The 24,873-nt window shown below is 39.2% G+C and overlaps 1 long non-coding RNA gene and 1 other non-coding gene across 2 annotated transcripts in view; one reads left to right on the top strand and one right to left on the bottom strand.

Moving 5' to 3' along the window:
- Positions 1–2,268: 2,268 nt before the first annotated feature.
- The window catches only part of LOC145526247 (uncharacterized), a 76,352-nt gene continuing 53,747 nt past the window's right edge, over positions 2,269–24,873 (bottom strand). The window contains exon 4 of the long non-coding RNA XR_014068799.1: positions 2,269–6,430. This is a non-coding gene — a long non-coding RNA (uncharacterized LOC145526247). The remainder of the gene's footprint in view (positions 6,431–24,873) is intronic.
- On the top strand, positions 4,065–4,136 carry TRNAS-ACU (transfer RNA serine (anticodon ACU)). Its single transcript has one exon. It is a non-coding gene; the product is annotated as a tRNA-Ser (tRNA).

Here is a 24,873-nt window from a genome sequence, read left to right as displayed (position 1 = left end):
CTGAACTGAACTGTACAGTAGTTTGAACATTCTTTGGCATTGCCTTTCTTTGGTGCTGGAATGGCAGCTGACATTTTCCAGTCCTGTGGCCACTGCTGAGTTTTCCAAATTTGCTGGCATATTGGGTGCAGCACTTTCACAGCATCATCTTTCAGGATTTGAAATAGCTCAGCTGAAATTCCATCACCTCCATTAGCTTTGTTCATAGTGATGCTTCCTGAGGCTCAGTTGACTTCACACTCCAGGATGTCTGGCTTTAGGTGAGAGACCACACCATTGTGGTTATCTGGGTCATTAAGGCCTTTTTTTGTATAGTTTTCTGTGTATTCTTACCACCTTTTCTTAATCTCTTCTGCTTCTGTTAGGTGCTTGCTATTTCTGTCCTTTATTGTGCCCACCTTTGCATGAAATGTTCCCTTGGTATCTAGAGATCTCTAGTCTTTTCCATTCTATTGTTTTCCTCTATTTTGTTGCACAGAGGGATGACACTCAGAAGATTAAATGTGTAGATGATGAAAAGATTTCACGTTTGTGGAACAAATAGGATGTGTTTGTCCTGTGTGTCATTCAGAAAAAAATAGAAGGAAAAAATTGCCGAGCCTTTATTTTCAGTAGGTCAGACACCGTGGTCTATGCTGGGGATACAGTAGTGAATAAGACAAGTTGTCCCTGCCCTCATAGAACTCAGAGTCCTACAGGAGAGACAAATATTAAACACCTAATTAAAGTCATTTAATCTCAATTGTGATAAGTGGTATGGAGGAAAACTACAGGGTTCTTTGCTTTAGAAGGGAAGGCAGAAAGGTATTCCCTGAGGAAATAACATTGAGCTCAGATTTAAAGAATGTGTAGAAATTGAGGAGGAGGGAGAAACAGCATCCCAGACAGAGGTAACAGCGTGAGCAAAGATAGCAAGGAAGGAAGAAGCATGGTTCAACTGAGGAACTGAAAGACCAGTGTTGCTGTTGTGCTGGGAACAATGCGGAAGTGGCTTTGGATGTGGTGGTGAGGCAGGCAGACCCTGCCAGGCCTGGGGGGCTGTATTATGAATTTAGGTCCTTATCCTAAGAATGAGGAGAAGGATTTTAAGCTCTCAGATAACCCAAGTTGCATTTTAAAAAGGTTCTTAGTGCTGGGTAGTGAATGGATTAGACAGAGGCTAGAGGGGATTTGGGCAGCTCAGTTTGGAGGTTATTGCAACAGTCTAGGGAAGTGATGATGGTCGCTTGAACTTTGTGTAAGACACAGTAAATAGTAAGCTAACTGAGCCAGGATTCCTGTCCTTGGAGTTAGTCAATTGGGGGAAAAGATTTCAAAACAAATATGTTGTAGTGTGCTAAGAGCATTACTGGAAATACATCTAAGGAACTTGGGGAAAAGACAGGAGGATGGAAGGTATACTAGTTATTTACTGCTGCATATCAAATTATCCCAAAGCTTAGCAGATCATAGCAACAAAGATTTGCTATCTCATAATTTCTTTGGTCAGGAATCCAGGTATGACTTAGGTGGGACTTTTGCCTCAAGGCTTTTCTCATGAGGTTGTAGTCAAGCTATCTGTGTCCAGTTTCATCTAAAGGCTTGAATGAGAGGAGAGATCCACTTCCATTTTCACTCATGTGGTTGTTAAAGGGACTTGATCTCTTGAAACAAGAGCCTTTCCACAAAGCTGCCTCACAGTATGACATCAGGCTCCCCTCAGCGTTAGTGACCAAGAAAGAGGAAGAGAGAGAGCAAGCACCTCTGGACAGAAGCCAAGGTCTTCTTGTGATCTAATTGAAGTCCCATCACTTCTGCCATACTCTACTCATTAGATGTGAGGCAGTAAGTCCAGGCCACAATAAAGAGAAGGGCAATATGCAAAGATGGGGAATACACAAAGGCTTGAATACCAGGAGGTGGAAATCATAGGGTGCCATCCCAGAGGCTGGTTAAAGGTTTCACAGAGGAGGCAGTGCTTGAAGTGACTGTATTGGGGTTTTTCAAGAATATCTCAGGAGGAAGGGCATTCTAGCCAAAGGATATGTGCAAAGACACAGAGGTATGAAAGAACTTCACGTGTTCAAGGGTGTGCTGTTGGCCAGTCCAGGAGCAGGTAAGGGGGACTTAGGGGATATCACTGATTCGGTTGAAGAAATTGACCAGGAGGTAAAATGCCACGATTGAAAGATGATAAATGTGATTCTATAAATACATGTACAAACATTCATCAAAGCATCATTGTGATTAGTTTGCCAGGGCTGCTACAACAAAGTACTACAAACTGAGTGGTTTAAACAATAAATTTATTGCCTCACAGTCCTAGAGGCTAGAAGTCTGAGATCAAGGTGCTGGCAGGGTTGGTTCCATCTGATAGCTGTGAGGGGAGGATATGTTCTAGGTCTCTCTCCTTGGCTTGTAGATGACTGTCTTCTTCCTGTGGCTTTAGATCTCTTCCTTCCTAAGTGTCTCCATCCAAATTTCCTCTTCTTATAAGGACATCAGTCATATTGGATTAGGACCCATCCTAATGACCTCATTCTAACTTGATTATAATGACTCAATCTCCAAATAAAGTCACATACTGAGATACTAAGGGTTAGAACTTCAACATATGAATTTTGGGGGTAACACAAGTTAATCTATAATAATCCCATAGTAGGAAAAGTGTGAGACCCACCTAAATTTCCATCAATAGGAATAGGAATGGGTCAAATAGATTTGATATGTCATAAAATGGGAGCTAGGATACTAGGCAGCTGTTCAAAATATGTACTAGTAAGGAAAAATCTCCAATGTAGAATAATCTCCAGTACATTCTGTTAAAGGAAAATGCTAGGTTACAAATAATCTGTGCAATGCTAGCACTTATGTTTTAAAAAATGGAGTGAGTTGTAATAGCATATTGTACCTCTGGAAAGATACACAAAAATTTGTAGTAGTGGCTGCCTCTACGAAGAGGACCTGGCAGGCTATGGATCAGCAAACAGGATGGAGCCTTCCTTTTTACTGTATATTCCTTTCATACAGATTGGCTTTGTTACTATGAGCATGCATTCCTTTCAAATCAGGGGAGAAAAAAATATAAGAGAGCTTAGCAACTTTGCAACTTTAGCAACATGAAGTATAGTTAAACTGCACTGGATGTTAATACATTTTGATTAGAAGTGGAATAATAAAAGAATAGGATTTTTGAAAAAGCTTATTGGGAAGTTATATAAAACAGCTCAAGAAGTGTGAGGAGTTGTGCAGACTCAGAGGGAGTGATGAAGGATGGAGTCCTGAGTGATTCTCATGCTATAAACCTGTTATAACATTACATGGGGTGTTTAAGTTAGTTATCAGTCCTTCAGGGATTTGTGTCCAGGATATTCCACCCTGGTCCTAATAGTAGATTCAGTTGGGTTCAGTAGACATTGATTGAGACCAGCCAGAAGTTGGGCTGGGTGCAAGGGAAACAAGGGTGAATACAGTCTTGACACTGCCCTTGGAAAGCTTGCTGACAGGTAAACCCCAAAGCAACAGAAAAAAGCACAACAGGTACACAAATACAAAATGTCAATACACTGTGGTACAAGCTATGGTAAAATTGTGCACAAGGTCCCAATACAGGACTTCCCAGCCCTGCTGGAGGGGAGGGCAGGGCAAGGGAGTCTTCCCAGGGGAAGTAGCCCTGAGGAGTAGAAGTCAGAAAGGTAAAGGTGGGGAATGGTGTTTCAGGCAGAGGAGAAAGCATGAGCACAGGTGCAGAGGCCTCAAAAAGGCTCAGGGTATTTGGGGATACATGAAATTTAAATATTTCCAATATTCCAATAAACACAATCAAGTAGGTGGCTGAAAATGTTCTAAATCTGTAGAGCTTTGCAAATTTGTTCACATATATATAGTAACAGATTTTTTTTAAGCCACTATCATATAGTAGATTCTGATTTTTCATTGGGAAGTTCCATCATTGTGGCTGACAGTATCCATTTTCTGGAATCCTAACATTTAATTACTTACCTAGTTTAATCCTTAATTACCTCCTATCTTAGAGTGTTTTCAAATTGTTTTGTAATTATAACTTCCTCTTCATCTATTGGACTTCCCTGGTGGCTCAGACGGTAAAGCGCCTGCCTACTATGCGGGAGACCCGGGTTCAATCCCTGGGTTGGGAAGATCTCCTGCAGAAGGAAATCGCAACCCACTCCAGTATTCTTGCCTGGAAAATCCCATGGATGGAGGAGCCTGGTAGACTACAGTCCATGGGGTTGCAAAGAGTTGGACACGACTGAGCAACTTCTCTCTCTCTCTCATCTATTGAGTTCTTACTGTTAGGCATCATGCTTAGCATTAATGGATACTGTTGTATTTAATCCAAAGCTATCCTTTGACCTTTCGACCAATGCTATCCTCAACTTCTCCCAGATAAGATCATAAACTCCCTGAGGGCAGAAAATTAAGTTTAGATCTATGTTTTCCCTTCTCACAACTTCTCTACCCAGCCCTCCTCATGTAATTCCCTTGTACACATAACTTTCCTCTGTCCCTTGATCATACACCAGCTCCAGCTTCTGCCTGATTTCAGTGTCTCAAAAGAACTATCTATATTTGCTGACTTTACTTTCTCATACTACTAGACTTTCATCTCCTCCATATACTGAAACATCTACCAAGTCATCACTGGCATACATCTGGCCAGAGACGGAACCACTCACCATTTCCTGACAGTAGTTATCACTCCCTCCTGGAAGCACTTTGTTCTCAAAGCTTCCATGATGCCAGGTTCCTCTTGTTTTCCTTCTGTTTTTCTGCCTATTTCTTAGTCTTTTATCAGCTCCTTTCCCTTTATCAAAGTTAGGGGTGCCCCAAGACACTTTAACTCTTTTGGTTTTAAATAATACCATTCCTAGGCCAATGATTCTTAAACTTATATTTCCAGCACCTGCCTTCTCCCCCAAACTTTAAACTTGTGTTAACTGTATATTTGATATCTCCATTTGGATATTTAATAGGCAACTCAAAATTAAGATGAGCACAAAATGAGAAATTGCAACTCATTACATCACATTTGTTCCCACTTCCTCATCCTCTCATCCTCCCAGGATTTATCCACCTCTATTTGGCACCATCAATGCAGTTATATAGGCTAAAAGCTCAGGAGTTATCCTTGATTCCTCTCATTTCTTCACATCCCAATCAGTAAATACTCCTGGCATTACCTCCAAAATATACTCTAATGGATAACCTGACCCTCTTTGCCATCTATCTGCTGTAATCCTGGTCTAAACCACCAGGCAAGAATATTGAAGTGGGTTACCATTTCCCCCTCCAGGGAATCTTCCCAATCCAGGGATCGAACCTATGTCTCTTATGTCTCCTGCATTGGCAGGTGGGTTCTTTACCCCTAGCACCACCTGGGAAGCAACATCAGCCTTCTTTACATTCCTAAAGAGATAAGAACAAGTAACCTCAGTCCTGCTCCAGTGAATTTGCACTATTCCCTTTGCATGGAATGCTGTCTCCTTGCTAGCTAGTTCTGTTTTGTCCTTCAGAGCTCTGCTTAACACCTCCTTGAGGAGAACATCCCTGACTACGCAGACTAAAATCACTGCCTGGTTCTTATGTATATAGCTTCACTTTATTTTAATGCTCTGTGAAGCACTGGTCACCTCCTGATACTTTTCACTGTCCACACTAGAACGTAAGCTCAATTCATTCAACTTTTGAAGCCTTGGCTGTCATGTGGTCAGGCGTTGTCATGGAGAAGAATTGGGCCTTTTCTGTTGACCGATGCTGGCTGTAGGCATCGCACTTTTCAGTGCATCTCATTGATCTGTTGAGCATACATCTCAGATATAATGGTTTCACCAGGATTCAGAAAGCTGGGTGGATCAGACCATCAAACAGTGACCATAACATTTTTTTGGTGCAAGTTTAGCTTTGGGAAGTGATTTGGAGCTTCTTCTTGGTCCAGCCACTGAGCTTGTCATCAGAATTTGCGAAATAAAGTAGTTTTCATTGCACATCACAATCCAATTTAGAAATTGTTCATTGTTGTTGCAGAGAATAAGAGAAGACATTTCAAAATGACTTTTTTTTTTTTTGGTCAGCTCCTGAGGCACCCACTTACTGAGCTTACCCATTTGCTTCAAATGCCAAACGACCTTAGAATGCTTGACCTTGAGTTCTTCAGCAATTTCTCGTGTAGTTATAAGAGGGTCAGCTTAGATGATGCTCTCAGTTGGTTGTTGTCAACTTCCGATAGCCGGCCACTCTTCTCCTCATCTTCAAGCCTTGCATCTCCTTTGCAAAACTTCTTGAACCACCACTGCAGTGTACGTTCATTAGCAGTTCCTGGGCCAAATGGATTGTTGATGTTGTGAGTTTTCACTGCTGCTTTACAACCCATTTTGAACTCACATAAGAAAATCGCTTGAATTTGCTTTTTGTCTAATATCATTTCCATAGTCTAAAATAAATACAAAATACACAGCAAGTAATGTCATTAGCAAATAAATAAAGCAAGAAATGTACATTAAAATGATGCATAACATAGCCACATTTGTTTAAGAATGTATTCTAATATCAAACAGCAACGTTCAACAATGCAAAACCACAATTACTTTTGTACCAACCTTAATATTATCCAAATGTAAGCCTGCTTTGTAAATCAAAGGCAGGGAGCATTTGTACTGCCTCTGAAGCATTAAAAAAGATTCAGTTGGAAAAAAGGATTCAGTTGGGAGTAACTATATAGAATATAAAATTAAGTTGGAAACTTTTCAAGGAAGAACTATCAACAGTTTCCTTTGTGTGCTTTAAAAAAGATATCAACTTTGTGCATCATACAAGTTATTTTATGTGTAGGCTATGACTCATAAGAGGAAAGGCTAACCTACTCTTTTCTCTCCTCTTCTCCTTTCCCTAAAAATATCATAAAGAAACAGCTGTGACAGGCACTTGAAAGAGCAACTAACATTTTCTGAGAGCTTACTATGTGGTAGACTCTAAGAGATTTAATGGATCGACTCATTTATTCTCCACAATAACCCTATGAGGAGGGAACAATTATAATTCCCATTTTATAGACATAAGGCACAGACAGGTTAAGTAACTTGCCCTGGGTCACACAGTTAATAAATGCTGGAGCAGAAAAGTTGACTCAAGTGCCCAAACTCCATCACCTACCTTGCTGTCCTAGGGCATGACATTTCAATGTGTCTGAGTGTCTGTTACCAGCACAGTCCTCTTTGAGACTAGAGGAGAGTGAATAAGGAAAAAGACATGGGAACCATGGATGGATCTAGAGATTGTCATAGTAAGTCAGAGAGAGGTGAAATATTATATGATGATCACTTATATGCAGAATCTAAAAAGAAATGATACAAATGAACCTATTTACAAAACAGAAACAAACTCACAGACTTAGAGAACCAATTTATAGTTGCCAGGGGTGAGGAATGAGGGGAAGGGATAGTTAGGGAGTTTGTAATCAACATGTACATATCAAGCTATATTTAAAATGGATAACCAACAAGGTCCTCCTGTATAGCACCAGGGAACTCTGCTCAGTGTTATATGGCAGCCTGGATGGGAGGAGAGATGGGGGGAGAATGGATACATGTTTATGCATGGTTGAGTCCCTTTGCTGTTCACTTGAAACATTGTAACATTTTTAATCGGCTGCTGCTGCTAAGTCGCTTCAGTGTTGGACTCTTAGCGACCCCATGGACTGCAGCCTACCTGCCTCCTCCATCCATGGGATTTTCTAGGCAAGAGTACTGGAGTGGGGTGCCATTGCCTTCTCCGACCTCAATACAAAAAAAAGTTTAAAAAAAAAAGACATGGGAGTGTGGAGTTAAAATTCTTAAAATTCTTCTTTTTTGTACTGTAGACAATTTTGGCAGTCATGTGAAGTCTATAAACTCCTTTCCCAGAATAATTATTTTACATACAAACATCTGGAAGCCAATTAAATTAAAATATAGTTCTCAGAATATTAACCAGCCCTTGCTATAATAATATACATACTTATTGACATATGAAATAAGACAAATGGGAGGACAGTGTCAGATATAGTGACTACTGTAATTTCATACTAGTGTGAGCATAAGGATCTTTCAAAAATACTTTTAACTGCTACAATGTGACATAGAAATATCTATTGGTATAGCTATTGGTGACAAAGTCACAGATACTGCTAATTATACTATAACATTGCCTACATTAGTGATGAAAGGAATTGTTAAATCTCTATTAGAGATTAGTAAAAGTTAAAATGTGATTTTTTTTTTTTCTCACCCAAGATCACAGGCCTCCTGATTTCTGTCCATGGATATCCTGGGGATTATTTCAGCTGGGTAGGGAGGTCTGTGGGCCTCAGGTTAAAAATTCCTGTGAGCCAAACCTAAGGTCATGCTGTGATGACCTACTGTATGGACAAAAAGTGGGTTAAAAAGAGGCCCTGGCAACTGACTGAGAATTCATGGGTTCAGTGGTGTGGGCTGAATGATTGACATTGATTGACAATGGAAAATTAAATAAAGTGGAACTTGTTCTGTAATATTTGCAAACAACTCCTTAAATGTGCTTCTGACATTTCCTGAAATGCAGTATGTTGTTTCACAGAGTTTACAAATTAAATAAAATTTAATAAAATTTTTAAAAAGCTACAAATTGATGGGAGTCTGTTTTGGCATTTTGAGGGTTTACAGCTTTGGAACAAATGAAAGGCAGTGCCTTCCACAGGATCACCACATGATGACAACAAGCCTTCCTCATTCTGTCACCCCTCCTTGCCAGTAACTTCAACAGTGGTTAGCAGAGAACAAAATGGAGATCAGAGGAGAATGATTTCAGAGCATGTATGGGACAACCCAAGGTGACCAAGAAATGTACTGAAACCCTGCAGTGATGGGGGCATAGATCAGCACAGTGCAGACAGTAACATAAACGTGACATCATTTGTTACAACAATCTGAATGGTCAAAGGAAATCTGAGTTATATGGAATTTGCATCTTAATAGTACCAGGAAAATTTGTAATAATAATAACCATAATAGTTAACATGAATTGAATGTTTACTATGTGCTAGACACTGTTTGAAACATTAACATGCATTAACGTATTCAATTGTTAGATCAAATTTAGTAGGTAAATGCTATTAATATCTCCATTTTACAGTCAAGGAAACTGAGGTACAGAGAGGTAGCAGCATATTCATGATCTGATTTAAATGCCGGATTGACTATACACTAGCTGCTGTTAACAGTCAACTTTGAAATCTCGGTGGCTTGACACAATATGAAGTTATTTCTTTCTCACGTAAGCTCAATAAGGGCTTGGGTGTTAAGTGACTCAGACTGATGGAAAGGTCTGTCACCTTTGATAAACCGCATCCAAAGTTATGCTGAGGTTTCTTGCATCATTCTGAAGGTGAAATACATCCAGTTCAACTGGCCAGAATTCTCTTGCCTAAACTTAACATCAAGGGATGCTGGAAAATTTAGTTGAACTAGGGGCTTCCCAGATGATGCTAGTGGTGAAGAACTTGTCTGCCATTGCAGGAAAGGTAAGGGATGCAGGTTCGATTCCGGGTCCAGAGGATCCCCTGGAGGAGGGCATGGCAATCAACTCCAGTCCAGTAGTCTTGGCTGGAGAATGTCATAGACAGGGGAGCCTAGTGGGCTCCAGCAACAAGCTAGCCAGTCTCTGTCAAGCCAACAGATCAGATAACTACTGGTTCAAGCAGAAAGCTTCCCTTTTTTCTTTCAAAATGTGCTCATTAAGAACTAAAACCACTTTTTTTTTTTGTCATGTTGAATGGCATGCAGGATCTTAGTTCCTGGACCAGGGATGGAACCTGTACCCCCTGAACATAGTCTTCACCACTGAACCTCCAGAGAAGCTCCTCCCTCCTCTAAAACTATTTTTAAGTGAGCTTAGTGCATGGCTTTTTTTTTTTTTTAAAGAAGGGAGAGATAATTATTTGCCTCTAAGCTGAAGATACGGTATTTTCACCACTAAGCAGGCTCTGATTCTTTCTATATAATATAATTACTGTCAGAAAGCATGGCTTGAGATCGGCTCTTCCTACAATTGAATATTGTTTTTGGTAGCTATCTTCCAACATTTAATTGATTTATTGCCAAAAAATTTATCAGCACATAAACTATGCAGCTATCTGGAAAGTAAAAATTTTTAACTAATTTACTAAGGGTTTCTCTTGACTTACAGAGGCTAAGATGATCTTGACCACATGTGAGTGGAAGAACTTTGGAGCCTGAGGCATTATCTGTCCAAGTGATTGCATGCATGCTAAGTTGCTTCAGTTGTGTCTGACTCTTTTCAACCCTATAGACCTATGGAGCCCACCAGGCTCCTCTGTCCATGGGATTCTCCAGGCAAGAATACTGGAGTGGATTCCCATCCCCTCCTCCATCCATGTGATTATGTGGGTCCAGATCTATTTTTTGAGGAACACGTTAGGTCCACTTCCAAACGGCAAGAGGATGGCCTTTTTTCAAGCTATTGCACTGTTAGACCCCTTACTTCTCTGAAAAAATGTTAGTCAACTGATTTTCAAAACAGTTATTAATTAGCAGCAAGATCATTTCCATTCTTCTAGCTTCTTGCCAGAGAAATGACTTCAAATTCTCTACTACACATTGTTCATCAAAAGTTCAGGTAAAAGAAGTAATATTCATTGAGGATAACTTGAAAGATAAGTAATCCATCCATTTCTCTAGATATTCTAAATGTTATCCCTGATTCACAGCAGCTACTATAAGCTGTGTAGCCAGATTGCCTCTGGTTTCCTATAGACTTGCTTTTACTTAGCTCCTGTTTGGTTTTATGTGCTGAAGCTAGTTCTGAGAAATGACCCTAGGAATCTTGCTGTTGTGTTTATTGTGGGACTTTGTCAAGGACTTTGTCCATTATGTCATAGAGTGACTCATGATGAAGGAACATTCTCTCAGATACTAATACCAGGAAGTTATAATTTTCTTAAGAACTACTTCATTTTTTTTTATTACGCGCACACTGGATTTCATAATCGTTCATTTTCCCTATTACTTTGTTCCAGGAAGCTCAGAATCAAATATACAGCCCAGACCTAGCCACTGTTTAGAACTGCATAATATGCACTTTTGTATGTCAGTTCTAACAATTGACTTCATTTTTCTTCTCCTGTTTGTCTTTACTTTTTACCTTCATCCTAATTTCTGTATAATTTCCTGTTATATTTCTATAAGTTTCTTTGAATCATTTTGGGAGCATATGAACTATTGGCATGCTCAAATATCTGCAATAACAAAAGATTCTGAACTGATATTTGCTTACATACAAGTTTTTCTTGGAATTCATGTTTGTTTCTTCCCTTACACTTAACTGCTTCTAATATCTGTCCTCTAATTTAAGCTTTCAATCCCTCCCACCCTTGCTTTTTCTCAAGCTTCATTTTTTTTTTTTTTTTTTTTTTTGCTGTGGACCATTTTTAAAGCCTTTATTGAATTTGTTACAATATTGCTTCCATTTTATGTTTTGGTTTTTTGGCCAGGAGGCATGTGGGATCTCAGCTCCCTGACCAAGGATCGAACCCACACACCCTGCATTGAAGGTAAAGTCTCAACCACTGGACCACCCACCAGGGAAGTCCCTCAAGCTCCTTCTTGGTGGCTCCTCAGAGAGGCTTTCTGATCCCTGTTCTTTCTAAAGCTGATGTTTGTCCCCTACCTACCTCACCTCATTTTTTTTTTCCCTCCCAGCACCCAGCCTTTTTCTTCATGGCACCACATTTTAAGTTTATTTTATTAATTCTCTTGCTAGTTAACTGTCTCCTCCACTAGAGAGTGAACGTGTCAGAGGATGTACCATGTTGTTTGATTCATCTAGGTCTTAAAATGAATGAATAAACGTTTCAGCACCAAAACTGCAGAAAATCTCTTCTCTTACTTTTATACTTAAGGACAGTTTCATTTTCCAGACTCCCGAATTTACTCCTCTCTGACCACAATCACTCATCACATTTAAGGGCTTTGATTCCTCTTTGTTTCATGTTTCAGAATGAATTTCCTCAGTTATATTGTGAATTTTTAATTATTTGGCTAATGGATTAGAGGCACACTGGAAAAAAAAGAGAAAAAAAAAAGAAAAGAAAAAAAATAAATTAAAAAAAATTTTAAAAAAGGAAAAAAAAAAAATAGAGGCACACTGGAGGTATAGCCAGTAGTATCTAGATTTTAGCAAGGGCCCTAAATAGTCTCTTGTGATATTCATGAGGGCAATGATGACAGAAAGGCATGAAGGGGAGGTAGAAAGAGAGCTTACATTTATTGAGAACTATTTAGATTAGGGAAGATAAGAACTAGTGAATGCAAGTGACAGGGAGGCAGATTTCAGCTCATTTCTTTAATAATGAGAGTAAGCCAAAAATAGAATGAGTTTCCTTGGAAAATCATTCACTCAACAAAATGTACTGAGAACATTTCATGTGCCAGCCATTGTCCTGGTACTAGGAATGGAGCATGAATAAGACCGGGTCCCTGTTCTCCTGGCACTGACAATAGTCATTCTAAACAATCTAGATGGGAGGAATCCATCTCAAAAAAATGTTCTATCCGGCCTGGAATCAGGGATTCTAGCTCTGAGCAGAAGCCAGATTTAAGGGTGGAAGAAGGAAGTGAATGTATGTTTCTCGAAGACTTACTGTATGTCAGACATCTTTTGAAGCTCCACACAGAGCCTCTGCATTCCCTTAGATCCCAGATCCTTGAGGGGAGGAGCACTATACTGCTCTTGCATTCCTCAGGGCCCTGAGTGTTGCTATGCACATAGGAGACATCTTGTATTCAATTGACAACTGATATCATTCAAGTGCTTCAATGGTAACAAGACGATACTAGCATTCTTATGCCGATCACTCAGACAGTAAAATAAAAATTAACAATGCAATTAAAAAAAAAAACAAGCTAAATTATTTGCCAGAGGCCACTTTTTGCAGTAGTTGTCAAGGCAGATTATACACTCAGGACTTCCTGGCCTGAAGTCCTGGGCTTAGATTTCAAAGCCACACCTCTCACCCTAGTTACATGAAGTAACTGTAATTATTGTGTAGCCAGTCATTATGGGAATGCTGGAATGTCATAGCTACAACTATGTCATCTGTAATAAGAACCTTGATGAAAGCTCTAGATACTACTTTAAATATGCTACAAGTTTTGTTTCCTTTGGCTTCATTTACATAAATGAATTGATTTTTTTAAATTGAAGTACAGTTGATGTACAATATCATACAACTTTCAGGTATACAACATCAGTTCAGTTCAGTTCAGTCACTCAGTCATGTCTAACTCTTTGCAACCCCATGAATCGCAGCACGCCAGGCCTCCCTGTCCATCACCAACTCCCGGAGTTTACCCAAACTCACGTCGATCAAGTCGGTGATGCCATCCAGCCAGCTCATCCTCTGTCATCCCCTTCTCCTCCTGCCCTCAATCTTTCCCAGCATCAGGGTCTTTTCCAATGAGTCAACTCTTCGCATGAGGTGGCCAAAGTACTGGAGTTTCAGATTCAACATCAGTCCTTCCAATGAACACCCAGGACTGATCTCCTTTAGGATGGACTGGTTGGATCTCCTTGCAGTCCAAGGGACTCTCAAGAGTCTTCTCCAACACCACAGTTCAAAAGCATCAATTCTTTGGCGCTCAGCTTTCTTCACTGTCCAACTCTCATATCCATACATTACTGGAAAAACCATAGCCTTGACTAGATGGACATTTGTTGGCAAAGTAATGTCTCTGCTTTTTAATATGCTATCTAGGTAGGACATAACTTTCTTTCCAAGGAGTAAGTGTCTTTTAATTTCATGCCTGCAGTCACCATCTGCAGTGATTTTGGAGCCCAGAAAAATAAAGTCAGCCACTGTTTCCACAGTATCCCCATCTATTTCCCATGAAATGATGGGACCAGATGCCATGATCTTAGTTTTCTGAATGTTAAGGTTTAAGCCAACTTTTTCACTCTCCTCTTTCACTTTCATCAAGAGGCTCTTTAGTTCTTCTTTGCTTTCTTCCATAAGGGTGGTGTCATCTGCATATCTGAGGTTGTTGATATTTCTCCCGGCAATCTTGTGCTTCCAGCTTGTGCTTCTTCCAGCCCAGCGTTTCTCATGATGTACTCTGCATATAATTTAAATAAGCTCGGTGACAATATACAGCCTTGACATACTCCTTTTCCTGTTTGGAATCAGTCTGTTGTTCCATGTCCAGTTCTAACTGTTGCTTCCTGACCTGCATACAGGTTTCTCAAGAGGCAGGTCAGGTGGTCTGGTATTCCCATCTCTTTCAGAATTTTCCACAATTTGTTGTGATCCACACAGTCAAAGGCTTTGGCATAGTCAATAAAGCAGAAATTGATGTTTTTCTGGAACTCTCTTGCTTTTTCAATGATCTAGCGGATGTTGGCAATTTGATCTCTGGTTCCTCTGCCTTTTCTAAAACCAGCTTGAACATCTGGAAGTTCACATTTCACGTATTGCTGAAGCCTGGCTTGGAGAATTTTGAGCATTACTTTACTAGTGTGTGAGATGAGTGCAATTGTACAGTAGTTTGAGCATTCTTTGGCATTGCCTTTCTTTGAGATTGGAATGAAAACTGACCTTTTCCAGTCCTGTGGCCACTGCTGAGTTTTCCAAATTTGCTGGCATATTGAGTGCAGCACTTTTCACAGCATCATCTTTCAGGATTTGAAACAGCTCACCTGGAATTCCATCACCTCCACTAGCTTTGTTCGTAGTGATGCTTTCTAAGGCCCACTTGACTTCACATTCCAGGATGTCTGGCTCTAGGTGAGTGATCACACCATTGTGATTATCTGGGTTGTGAAGATCTCTTTTGTACAGTTCTTCTGTATATTCTTGCCACCTCTTCTTAATATCTTCTGCTTCTGTTAGGTCCATACCATTTCTGTCCTTTATCGAGCCCATCTTTGCATGAAATGTTCCCTTGGTATCTCTAATTTTCTTGAAGAGATCTCTAGTCTTTCCCATTCTGTTGTTTTCCTCTATTTCTTTGCATTGATCGCTGAGGAAGGCTTTCTTATCTCTCCTTGCTATTCTTTGGAACTCTGCATTCAGATGGGAATATCTTTCCTTTTTGCTTGTCTTACAACATAGTGATTCACAATTTTTAAAGATTATTTGCTTCATTTATAGTTATTATAAAATACTGGCTATATTCTCTGTGCTGTACAATATATCCTTGTAATTTACTTATTTTATACATAGTAGTTTGTATCTCTTAATCCCCTACCCCTGTTTTGCCCTTCCCCTTTCCCTTGTTATCTATATCTGTGACTTTATTTACTTTTTTGCTATATTCACTAGTTTGTTTTATTTTTTAGATTCTACATATAAGTGATATCATACAGTATTTGTGTGACATTTCATCAATACTCTCCAAGTCCATTCATATTTTACCTTAGATCCAGCAGAGGGAGCCAGGTCCACACTGATCAAAGGCAAAAAACAAACCAGAACCTGCCCCAAGCCCCCCAAAAAAGTCACTAAAAAAAATATGTTCTAATTTCCAAAGTATTCTGTTTCCACTTTCCTTTAAATGTCCCTGAACAGCTCTTTCTTTTTTCTCAGTCAGAGACTTTTGGGCATAATAATGAAGTTGATACATGTCACAACAGAAAACTTTCACTTTTTTGAGTTCCTTTGAAAATGTCAGTATTCCATTTACTCATTTATCCCCACAGGCATGAATTGTTGCCTGCTCTGCCTGCTGGCCTGGGGCAGGAGGTGATTCAGCCAAGTGGGAAACGTCAGACTAGAGATCTGTGATGGTGCACTTCATAGGAGAGAGCCGCTACCTTCAGGGAGGAAGAGAACTTTGAACTAGATCTTGAAGGAAAGTTTAGCATTCTTCAGTCAGTCATGGTTGGAAATGGCATTCCAGAATCAGAATAATATGAGCAAATAACAGATACAGTGTATTTGCAGAATTAAGTTAGGAGAGGAGCAAGGTTGAGAGTAGGTAAGATAATTCTGAAAAGTAAACTAAGGAGGGTTTAATCCAACAATGATGGATAATAGCTAATCATAATAACTAATGTTTGTGTTAAATAAATATTTAATACTCAACAAATACATACATAGCACTTAATATATTCCAAGTGCAGTTGTAAGTACTTTATAAGTATTATCTAATCTAATCTTCACACAATCTGATTATTATCCCCATTTGCAATTGAAGAAACTGAGAAAAAGTGGGGCTGAACTTGCCCAAGGTCACGCACCATAGGAGGGGTGGGGTTGGCGTTTGAGCCCTGAAGTCTGGCTCCAGAGTCTCTGCCACTGATCTAATATTTGATCCCCGTGATCGACTTTAATTCTCACAACAACTCTTTGAAATAAGTGCTATCATTATACCTATTTTGCAGATGTGGAAAGAAAAATAAGGTTAAGTAATTTGCCTAAGGTCACATACAACTGGTAAATGATGGAGAAAGGTTTAAACTAGGCAGTCTGACATGAGAGCCTATGTTTTTGTGGTTGATTGGTTTGCCGGTTGTTGTTGTTTAAATTCTTTTTTTTTCCCGTTAGCCATGGATTTTATTGTTTGAATATTTGCAACTATTATTCTAAACACAAATTTTAATTTCTTACAAAACTGTGTATTCCATATTGCTAGGTCACTTTGCTCTCCATTTTATGCCACGTTTCCATCAAGAACTATTTTCCCAAATCACAATCTGCCTGATTCTGTGTTGTTGTTGTTCAGTTGCTAAGTTGTGTCTGACTCTTTGAGAGGCCATGGACTGTAGCCCGCCAGGCTCCTCTGTCCATGAAATTTCCCAGGCAAGAATATTAGAGTGGTTTGCCATTTCCTTCTTCAAAAATTTATTTGTTCACTTGGCTGTGCTGGGTCTTGGTTGTGGCATATGGTATCTTTAGTTGAGGCATGCAGGATATAGCTCCCTAACCAGGGATCAAATCCAGACCCCCTGCACTGGGAGTGTGGAGTCTTAGCCACTGGACCATCAAGGAGGTTCCTTAAATTCTGATATACATTTAAAATGATTCAAAATTCAAAAGGTGTAAAATAGTATATGATGAAATGGCTCTTTCCATTATTGTTGCTAGCTACCTAGTTCTCTCCCAGAAAACCAATGCTATTAGTTTCTTATGTATCTTTCTATATGCAAACAGAAAATACATATGTTATTTCCTCCGTATTATCACACAAACTGTGTATATGGTACATACAGTTTCATATTTGCTTTTAAAACATAATGATAGGATTTCCCTGGTCATCCAGTGGTTAATTGTCTACCAATGCATGGGACATGGGTTCAATCCCCGGTCTGGGAAGATTTCACATGCTCAGGGCAACTAAGTCCATGGGCCACAACTACTGAGCCCACCTGCCCTATAGCCCATGCTCCACAATTTACAGAGTAGCACCTGATCAGCATATCTAGAGAAAGCCCACACAGCAACAAGGATCCAGTGCAGCCAAAAATTAAAAATCAATTTAAAAAAACGTGTCTTCTGAATGTCTGTGCAATATTTCTGTGTATGGATGTATTATACTTTTGTTTTTCCAGTCCATAACTGCTAAGATTTTTCCAAACTTTTGCTATCATAAACAATAAATGGCAAGGAAAGACTCGTGTATATGTTGTCTCCCACAGGTATGGCCTATATGCAGGATAAATTCCTAGAATGTATTTACTGGTCAAAGATACCTGAATCTGTAATTTTGATTGAAGTTGTGAAATTGCTCTAAGCAGAGGCAGTACCAGTATACATGCCCTCCTACAATAGGAGTATGTTTCCCCATTTCTTTACCATCACAGTGTGCTAAGTGAAAAATTATCATCTCAGGGCAGGTTTAATTTGCATTACTTTTATGAGATTAAATATCATTCCATGTATTTAAGAAATATTTAACATTTTTTTTTCGTGTGTGTGGACCATTTGATAATAATCTTTGTGCATTTTTCTATTGGGTCATAGGGAGAAAGAGATATATTAATATTCCAGCTCTTAGCCAAAAACCTGTGTGTAATTTTTTTTTCCAGACCCAGCTGGAAAATTACAAAGGCTTTACTTGGCAAGTCTTGAGGGGAATACTGCCCCCTACTGGACTTGCACAGGCAGGACACTGCAGCCTCTGAAGGGAGTTTTAGTCAAGGACGAGCTGTCCATGGTTTTACATATCTGCATTTCTAGACAAGGAGCCATCACTTGGAGGTCTTGTTCTCTAAGATTTTCCTTGAGCCTTTGCTTAGATTTCCTTATTGGTGGGAGAAGTGGGAGGGAGAGGCAGTGAAGAGACTTTCTCCCATCTGACTCAGTACTAGTACTTTCCCACTATGACTCAGTACTTTTCCACTCCTAGCCATCCTATAAACCCCCTTACCCCTCACCCCCATATCTGTGCTGATCTACCTGACCTCTCATGTTCCACTGGGGAAAATGCAAGGAGAGGGAGTCAGAACTTTGGTTTTAGCCTCTTGCTTATAATATCACAGTAAGTGATGAAAAGCTTGACTCTTATTTTCATTTCATTAATAGCTTCTTGCTTTAATTGAGCACTCTGAACATCTGGCAGCTCAGTTCTCTCCTGCTCAGCTGAGCCCTTGGCTTTACATAAATATATCGACGCACACACAAACGCACACACACGCACAAGATCAAGACAGACAACGAGAAGAGAAAGCTGAGAGTTAGGATGACCAACTTCAGGACTAAGGGGTTCCCAGAATATGAGACTTAACTTGGCTGAAAGTGAGTTTGCCAAGTATTTTCTCAGTTTTAAAGCTGAGTCATGACCTGAGAACCAGTTCAGTCCTGGGGCAAAATGGAACAATTAGTTTGTCTGTGTGAGATTAGACACTTGTAGTGAACACATCAACCCCTGATCCCTGCAACTAGGGCAATACAAAAAGGAGATTCAAAACTATAAAGCACAAAAGTGTGAAAACATCCAGCTATGGGAATTAAGGAGGAGCTGGGATGGGATTGCAAAGAAAAGTTATTGAAGCAGAAACTGTCAGCCTGAAAACCAGAAAGGCATTAAAGTAAATGTGGTTTGAAAGATGGGACATACTTAGATATGTGTTCTTCAATAACAGATAAATCCGTTATATGTTGACTGGAAAAAATATCACAGACATTCAGGATGCTTACTGCATAAAAGTGATCGGCTTATAGTTTGATAGCTAATGAAAAACACATCATGGGGTGTAACTTAGTGGAGATAATGTGTATAGAGCTGGCAGAGTGCTTGGTACCCCATAGGCACACAGACCTTGCTCTTCCTGACTTAAACTCTCTTTCTTAAGTTGGCTCATGAACTACAAGGTAGTTTCAGTGTCCAGGACAGTGCCTGGCACAGCGTCAGTGGTCAAGTAACATTTGTTAAATGAATATTGAACGTGTCCATCAATTAACTTGACACTGATGTTAGCTTTATGTCAAGCTAGTTTCTAGGCATTAGTTAGGATGACCAAACTACTTCCTTTTACATTCTAAATTTGGTCAGATGTTGTAAGCCTGCTTATTTAACTTATATGCAGAGTTCATCATGCGAAACGCTGGGCTGGATGAAGCACAGCCAGAATTAAGATTGTTGGGAGAAATATCAATAACTTCATATACACAGATGACACCACCCTTATGGGAGAAAGAAAAGAGGAATTAAAGAGCCTCTTAATAGAAGTGAAAGATAAGAGTGAAAAAGCTGCCTTAAAACTCAACATTCAAAAAACTAAGATCATGGCGCAGGTCCCATCACTTCATGGCAAATAGATGGGAAACAATGGAAATCGTGACAGACTTTATTTTCTTGGGCTCCAAAATAACTGCAGATGGTACTGCAGCCATGAAATTAAAAGATGCTTGCTCCTTCGAAGAAAATCTATAATAAACCTAGACAGCATATTAAAAAATAGGAACATTACTTTGCTGACAAAGGTCTGTCTAGTCAAAGCTGTGGTTTTTCCAGTAGTCATGTATGGGTGTGAGAGCTGGACCATAAAGAAAGCTGAGCGCCAATGAATTGATGCTTTTGAACTGTGGTGTTGGAGAAGACTCTTGAGAGTCCCTTGGACTGCAATGAGACCAAACCAGTCAATCCTAAAGGAAATCAGTCCTGACTATTCATTGGAAGGACTGACGTTAAAGCTGAAACTCCAATATTTTGGCCACTTGATGTGAAGAACTGATTCATTGGAAAAGATACTGATGCTGAGAAAACTGAAGGCAGGAGGGGACAACAGAGGATGAGATGGTTGGATGGCATCATCAACTCGATGGACATGAGTTTGAGCAAGCCCTGGGAGGAGGTGATGGACAGGGAAGTCTGGAGTGCTGCAGTCCATGGGGTCACAAGCAGTCAGACACGGCTGAGCAACTGAACTGACTCTAAGCCTATTCATCACTTAAAAGGAAAATATATTGCATTCTCTGGGTTATGTTTATCATTTCTTGCTTTCTTAATATGTGCAGTTGCATGCCAGAGCTCAGCTAAAGATTAGTACACTCCACAGGAGAGTATAACAGCAGAGCACATATCTTAATCCTATGCAGTCTGAATTCCAACTACTTTGGTTAATTAAAAAAAATTTTAATTGCAGTAAAATACACATGTCATTTACTATCTTAACCACTTTTAAGTATATAGTTCATGGCATTAAGTATGTTTACACTGTTGTACAATCAATCTCCAGAGCTCTTTTCATCTTGCAAAGCTGAAAGTCTACCCTCATTAAATGACAACTAACTATTCCCCTTTCTTTTGGCTCCTGTCAACCACCTTTCTGCTTTCTGTCTCTATGAATTTGATTACTCTGGGAACCTCATATAAGTGTAATGACACAGAAGTGTTTATCTTTTTGTGACTGGCTTATTTCACTTGGTATAATGTCATCAGGATTCATCCATGTTTTAGCATGTGCCAGAATTTCTTTGCCTTTTAAGGCTGAATAACATACAATTGTATATATATAGCACATTTTATTTACCCATTTATGAACACTTGGGTTGCTTCCCCCATTTGGCTGTTGTGAATACTGCTGCTGTGAACATGCATATACAAATATCTCTTTGAGACCTTGGTTTAAATTCTTTTGGGTTATATATCCAGAAGCAGAATTGCTGGATCATGTGGTAATTATATTTTTAATTTTTTTGAGGAACTGCCATACTGTTTTCCATAGTGGCTGCACCATGTTACATTCCTACCAACAGTGCACAAGGATTTTTATCTCTCCACATCTTCAGCTACACTTGTTATTTTTTAATTGCTTTTGTTCATTTTATAGTAGCCATCCTAATAAGTATGAGGTAATATCTCATTGTGGTTCTGTGGTTAATAAAAAAAATAAAAATAAAGCCATTTTTAATGGCTGTATGAAGTTAAAAAGTCAGATAATGCAATCCTAAAAGGGTTTAATGTCCTTATTCCTATCCCATCCCTTTCTGCCCCAATCCTGCTCATTAGATCAACTTTTTTTCCCATCTATTTTAATTTGCCTTCTGATCCTCAACTCCATAGTTCTAAATAATATGCTAAGACTGTCATTTCTTGATTGATCTGTTTCACTTATTATTATTATTACATTAGTTGGCAATTGCAGCAGAGATTTAACATTCTTCAACTATTCTCTTCTCCACTCCTCCCATCATTCCAATATAATTATGTAGACAAGTTTAGTTAAAGCAACATGACTAAGTAGAATTGAGTATTGAAGCATGAATTATACATAAATTATGTTTCCTTTCTGATACATATTTCTTTTTTTCCAGATTTAATAATTATCTTTTTTTATTCGTTCAGTTTTCTCTATATCAATTGTTAATCCTTGCCATATACTACAACAGCTTCTTATAGGATTTTATAGAACCAAACATATCAGACAACTCATGGTCTCCATGCTTTCCTGGAGATACTCCTCCTGGAGCCTCCTGTGCTTGTACACTTCCAATCTAGATGTGTTGTTTTATAAGCCTGCTACATATTTATTATCTAGACTTCCCTTCTAACTCCCTCTGGGAGTTGGAATTACAGTAACTTTAAAAAACTCTAAGCAAATTAAAATCTCATGTGAAAAACAATGTCTGACATTAGTTAGTTTTGGATGCATCCTACTTGAGTTCTTAGGATGGTGAGTTCTAGCCTCCATTTCTTTAGTATTGTACTCGCTCCTCCACAGCACAACTCCTTGAGGGTGCTGTTACTCAGGGCTCTAAGAGTTATATAAGGACAATAAAAAATAGATGAAGAAACAGCAAGAGGAAAATATAGTGTGCTCATCACAAAAAAGTTGCAAAAATACCAAAATGTGGAGAGAATGAGGGACATAATCTCAGTCCTCCTGGTGGCTCAGTGGTAAAGAATCTGCCTGCAATGAAAGAGACTGTTTGCAATGCCTAAGACACTGGTTCAATCCCTGGGTTAGGAAGATCCCCTGGGGAAGAAAATGGGAACCCACTCCAGTATTCTTGCCTGAGAAATCCCATGGACAGAGGAGTCCAGCAAGCTACAGTTCATACGGTTGCTCCCCCTGCATTGGGAGCACAGAGTCTTAAGTCACTGGACCACCAGAGAAGTCCCTACTTTCTGCATTTTAAATAACAATTTTATATAAGCATTTTTCTAGGGGCTTATAAATTATTCAGAAATATAACTTTTAAAAATGGCTGCATAATAGCCCATGCAGTTGAAGTACCCTGATTAATAAATCTTCTACTGTTGTATCTTTAGATTGTTACCACTGTTCCACCACTATAAATAATGTTTAGTAAATATTTTGTCATAAAAGTGTTTGCATAATTGTAATTCTTTCCTTCAGATAGATTTTTACTAAGTCAAAGGATATAAATATTTTTAAGGCTGAAAGAAGATTTTTTTTTTTCTTGATGAGTTTTCTTCCAAGATGTACCTGACACTCATACTTAAATGGTCTTGATGTATTTTGTAGTTTTTACTGGCTACATTTGAATGTAGCTAGTATTAGAGAATTGGATGGTCAGTTATCCAGATTTATTTATTTATTTTTAATTAATTAATTTATTTTAATTGGAGGCTAATTACTTTACAACATTGAAGTGATTTTTGCCATACATTGACATGAATCAGCCATGGGTGTACATATGTTCCCCATCCTGAACCCCTCTCCCACTTCCCTCCCCATCCCATCCTTCAGGGTCATCCCAGTGCACCAGTCCTGAGCACCCTGTCTCATGCATCGAACCTGGACTGGCGATCTATTTCACTTAAGATAATATACATGTTTCAATGCTCTTCTCTCAAATCATCCCACCCTCGCCTTCTCCCACCGAGTCCAAAAGTCTGTTCTTTATATCTGTGTCTCTTTTGCTATCTCACATATAGGGTCATCGTTACCATCTTTCTAAATTCCATATATATGCGTAAATATACTATATCGGTGTTTTTCTTTCTGACTTACTTCACTCTGTATAATAGGCTCCAGTTTCATCCACCTCATTAGAACTGTTTCAAATGCATTTTTTTAATAGCTGAGTAATATTCTATTGTGTATATGTACCAGAGCTTTCTTATCCATTCATCTGCTGATGGACATCTAGGTTGCTTCTGTGTCCTGGCTGTTGTAAACAGTGCTGCAATGAACATTGGGGTATATGTGTCTCTTTCAATTCTGGTTTCCTTATTGTGTATGCCCTGCAGTGGGATTGCTGGGTCGCAAGTCATCCAGATTTAATTATGTACAGTTCAGGACAAAAAGAAAAAGATCAAATCTTAGAAGATGCTTAAGATAAAGTGGTTCAGAAATGTTACAGGTAGGATCAGATACAAGTTTATCTCCAGCTCAGAAGTGCTCTGCCTTCTAGCACATCACAAAGAAAATCCATTTCTTGGCTTGTGTTTATAGTCTCCCTCCCTCCTTTCTCCTCCTTCCCTCCTCTTTTCTTTCCTCCCTCCCTCTCTCTCTTTCCTTCTTTTAACAACAAATTATTACCAATTACAACAGCATGCATGTGTGCTCAGTCTTGTCTGACTCTTTGAGACCCCATGGACCCCAGGGTTCCTCTGTTAATGGGATTTTTTTCAGGTAAGAATACTGGAGGGGGTTGCCATTTCCTCATCCAGGGACCTGCATCTCCTGCATCTCCTGTATTGGCAGGTGGATTCTTTACCACTGAGCCGCCTGGGAAACCCCACTTAAAACAGTATATAATGTAAATTCTAGTAGCTATTGGAGGTATGCTAACTGTTATTAATCAGAATCCTGATGTTTATACTGTACACCAAAAATGAATAGGAATTGGGCATTCTTTGGCATTGCCTTTCTTAGGGACTGGAATGAAAACTGACCTTTTCCAGTCCTGTGGCCACTGCTGAGTTTTCCAAAGTTGCTGACATATTGAGTGCAGCACTTTCACAGCATCACCTTTTAGGATTTGAAATAGCTCAACTGGAATTCCATCACCTCTACTAGCTTTGTTCATAGTGATGCTTCCTAAGACCCACTTGACTTCACATTCCAGGATGTCTGGCTCTAGGTGAGTGATCACACCATTGTGATTATCTGGGTTGTGAAGATCTTTTTTGTACAGTTCTTCTGTGTATTCTTGCCACCTCTTCTTAATATCTTCTGCTTCTTAGGTCCATACCATTTCTGTCCTTTATTGTGCCCATCTTTGTATGAAATGTTCCCTTGGTATCTCTAATTTTCTTGAAGAGATCTCTAGTCTTTCCCATTCTATTATGTTCCTCTATTTCTTTGCACTGATCACTGAGGAAGGCTTTCTTATCTCTCCTTGCTATTCTTTGGAACTCTGGATTCAAATGGGTATATCTTTCCTTTTCTCCTTTGCTTTTTGCTTCTCTTCTTTTCATAGCTATTTGTAAGGCC

Source organism: Giraffa tippelskirchi, chromosome 11 (genome assembly GCF_054371585.1).
Source record: "Giraffa tippelskirchi isolate mGirTip1 chromosome 11, T2T-mGirTip1v1.2.pri, whole genome shotgun sequence".
Taxonomy (NCBI): domain Eukaryota; kingdom Metazoa; phylum Chordata; class Mammalia; order Artiodactyla; family Giraffidae; genus Giraffa; species Giraffa tippelskirchi.
Note: the sequence above shows the minus strand (reverse complement) of the source record. Positions and strands in the feature narration are given on the sequence as shown.